This window comes from Euphorbia lathyris, chromosome 4 (assembly GCF_963576675.1).
Source record: "Euphorbia lathyris chromosome 4, ddEupLath1.1, whole genome shotgun sequence".
NCBI classification, from domain to species: Eukaryota; Viridiplantae; Streptophyta; class Magnoliopsida; order Malpighiales; family Euphorbiaceae; genus Euphorbia; species Euphorbia lathyris.
The window spans coordinates 46841848-46846124 of NC_088913.1; the positions used below are offsets into that span (position 1 = coordinate 46841848).

The following is a 4277-nucleotide window of genomic DNA, read 5'->3' on the forward strand; positions in this document are numbered from 1 at the left end:
CAGTTTGTAAATTGTTTATCCAAATTACTCTAATTCCCACATTACAACTAGCATTAGATGGATAGAGACTTGTACATTTTATCTGAACCATTTGTTACTTCCAGTAATATTAGTAAAAGGTACGTAATATATTTAGTTATTTTTGTATTTTTTTATGAACTATTTTTATAATTTTCTCACGTCTATACTTTGATGAGTATATATATATATATATATATATATATATATTATTTTTATTAGTAAAATTACTGTTTTTTTATTATAGGGTAAATTTCACCAATGGTATACAACCTTTGCTCCATTTCACTCTTTGGTGTACAACCTTCAATTTGTCTCACTAATATATACAAACTTATAGGTGACCTCTCACTTTGGTGTACAACAGGTAAAATGACCTGTTTGACCGGTCAACTTGAAGTCAACCCGCTACATCAGCATTTTTCATCATATGCATTAATAAAAGTGGGACCCACATATTATAAAAAAATTAATTTTATCTATTTCTCTTTTTTATCTTTATACCTCAATCTCTTCATCTTCTCTCTATTTCTTTCTCTTTCTCCAAAATTCTCCCTCTAACTCCTCCCTCTCTAACCTCTCTCTCTCTCTAAATCTGTGATGAACCTATTTGATAACTATTTGAAGAGAGCTGGTCTATAAAACTTTTTTTTATGAATTGATTTTTTTTATAAACATAAAGAATTAGAATGTGAAGATTTATAATGAACTTCATTTAAACTACCTAAAATATCAAAAATTGAAGCACCATTCCAACAATCTAAAGGATTAGAATATAAAGTTTAATTGAAGCACTTAATTGGCAGAGAAGGTGAAGAAGGTTTTCTGAATTTTTTTTACTTTAAAATAAATAATTAAATGAGTTTTAAATGCCAAATGTTAAAAGATCCACACAATCACAAGTTTGCTTGGCTATCGGAGGTGATCCACACAATCACAAGTCTGCTTCTGACGAACCTCTTCAACGACGCTAGCCCCGGGTATCAGTGGTATATCGAACCACTCAGGAAATCAACTGTGAGTAAAAAATTGTGCAATTCTCTACATGATCTCAAATGGTGCGGGACAGAAAAGAAAAATTTCTATAAAAAGCAATCTCTCATTAACTAATAAAAAATTCAAAAACAAAAGTCAGGTAACAAGTTGGATTGATTACTCTCAAAATCAAAATTACAACATAATAAACTGAAGTAGACCTTAATCTAAAAAAGAAAATTCAACAAACCCACATTTTAATTTACAAAAAAAAAAACGAATACCCAAACAAGATAAACAAATAAAAACCAATTTGGAGAAGTTGAATTTGTTTAGGAGAAAGACGGTACCTTTCGAGAATCAGAAGGAAGCTTTTTGTAGAACATGGAATGATAAAGAGATAGAGGAGTTAGAGAGAGAAATGGAAAGATATTGAGAGGAGTGAGGTTGGTTTTAGAGAGGGAAAGATAGAGTTGGAAATAAGAAAAAGGGGAAAGGAAGAAGAAGGGTATAAAAGTAATTTCATACTAGGTGGGTCAATTTTTGACTTTTTGACCAGTCAAACAGGTCATTTTTATCTGTTGTATATCAAAGTGGGAGGTCACCTATAAGTTCGTACATATTAGTGAGACAAATTGAAGGTTGTACACCAAAGTGTGAAATAGGGCAAAGGTTGTACACCACTGATGAAATTTACCCTTTTGTTATATATTAATTTTTTACCTCAATGAGCTTCCGACAGAAGATGTAGTTACAAATTGTGAAAGTCAGAGTAGTATGGAGAACTTATTTGAACCATTTGTTGGGCAGTGCTTTGAGAGTGAACAAGAGGCTTGTACTTTTTATGAAAATTACGCCAAAACAAATGGTTTTTCAATTCGGAAAGGTAGGTTTACAAAAAGAGATGGGATTATGATTAGAAGAGACTTCTTTTGTCATTGTGAAGGATTTCCAGACAAAAAATCTGTTAACCCATTAAAAGATCAACGAAATAGAGAGTCTTCAAGGTGTGGATGCAAGGCACTAATGCGGATTATACTGAAGAAACCTTTTGAGATTTTTCCTGAACAATGGCATGTTACTCAGTTTGTCACACAACACAATCATAGGTTGCTACTGCGTGACCAAGTTCGCTTTCTTCCGTCATATCGCACTATATCTAAAGAAGATGAGCAAAAGATTCTTTTGTATAAAGAAGCTGGCCTTTCTGTTAGGCAAATAATGAGGGTAATGGAGCTTGAAAAAAAATTGCATCATGGGGATCTTCCATTTCTTAAAAAAGATATATATAACTTTTTTCAAAAGATAAGCAAAACTCTTGGAGATAATGATGTTGTGGATCTTCTTGAGTATTGTAAGCTTGCAAAGAATGAGGACTCGAAGTTTCAATATGAGTATACAGTCGATGAACACAATAGGCTAGAGCAATATTTTTGGTCACATTCTCGTTGTTTTAATTGGTATCAAAAGTATGGGGATGTTGTTGCCTTCGACACCACTTACAAGGTGAATTACTATAGCATGTCTTTCGATATTTTTGTTGGTATCGATAATCATGGAAGGACCATATTGTTTGGTTGTGCTCTCATTCGTAATGAAATAGTGGCTGCATTTCGATGGCTAATGAAGGTAAACATATTAATTTTTTTAATTAAAAAATTTCTCTTGTTTCTCTTCCTACGTATATCTTGTTTACAAAAAATTTTGGATACATGAATATATAAATAATATATATGACATGTAAATAATTATGTTGACAGAATTTGTTGCACTTATAAAGAAATCACCAAAAACAGTTATCACTGATCAAGATCCATGGATGACAAGGGCTATTGCAATTGAAATGCCACTTGTGAAACATGCCTTTTGTATATGGCACATAACTACCAAATTTAGTGGTTGGTTTACTTCAATTCTTAGAGTCAAATATATGGCTTGGTGTGCTGAATATTACAAGCTATATAAAGTTGATAATATTGAAGATTTTGAGTATGAATGGCCTCTTGTGATCTCAAAGTTTAATTTACAAGAAAACAAACATATAATGGGCTTATATGAAATTAGAAAATTTTGGACGCCATGTTATCTCCGTGGCTATTTTTTTGGTGGTATGCGAACTACAAGAAGATCAGAGAGTATTAATAGTTTTGTGAAGCATTTTACTTCTTCTCGCTTATGCTTAACTCAACTCGTTAAACAGGTAAGTTTCCTTCCTTACTTGCTTAATATTCTAAACTTTTATTTATTTATTTCTATATGCTACTATGTATATATTAATACTAGAATCTGATGTACTTTTTTTTCATGGTAAATACTAGGTTGACCTTGCTATAGAAGCCATTAGACAAAAGCAATCACATAATGTGATGTTGGACACATACAGGGGGGTCTTCTCTTAGAACTTTGCCGCCTTTGGAAGAACAAGTGTATGGAGTTTTCACAAACTTTACTTTTAAAAAGTTTCAATGAGAGTTTGAGATGGCAACTCAATACAAGGTATGTGCTGAAAGTCAAAGAGTGTTTATAGTACAACATCATGACTATCCACATTCACAGGAGCATAAAATTTTGTGGGATGGAATTGTGGGAGAATGTAGTTGTAGAAATTTTGAGTTTTGGGGAATTATTTGTCGTCATGTGTTAACATTATTCCTCCACAAAGATTGTTTCCAAATTCCATGAATATCATGAAATTGGAAGTTCTTCACTTCTTGGAGGAGCAATGTCCGAAATTAAAATATTACCAGTTGGTGTGGAAGATACTGTTAGGTGTCCCCCATCTTCTATGTCCAAAGGACGTCCCAAGAATAAACGGGATAAAAGTAGCAAGGAGTTGACACCTAAACAAGTTAAAACTTGTAAGTTTTGTAAGAGAACTGGACACAACATTACTACTTGCCGGGATAAAGAAAATTCTGGTCCAAATGTTGTTTCTTCAAATATTGGAAAAAAGAGGAAGACAAGTCAAGAAAATAAGGATTTGAATCCTGTTTACACTTTGAAGTTTTAGATGAAATTGGGTATTGATGCTTGTAATTTGATCTATATAATTTTATATAAACTTTTGTATTAGATGATGCATAGCAATGGCCATGTGGACCACAAAATTATATATTTTTTTTTTCTAATGCATGAGTTTTTTTACAGTTCTAATGCGTGAGTTAGTTATGGATATTGGTACTAATTTAATTAAAGGATTTAGGGTTTTGATATTATTTTTATGTGAAAATATTAATTATGTTTTTTTATTAATGGTATGTTTTATTAATTGTATATGATTACCT

The 4277-nt window shown here is 31.8% G+C and overlaps 1 pseudogene; it reads left to right on the forward strand.

Moving 5' to 3' along the window:
• Nucleotides 1-3359: 3359 nt before the first annotated feature.
• Nucleotides 3360-4003, forward strand: LOC136227163 (protein FAR-RED IMPAIRED RESPONSE 1-like; annotated as a pseudogene).
• The last annotated feature ends 274 nt before the right edge of the window (nucleotides 4004-4277 follow it).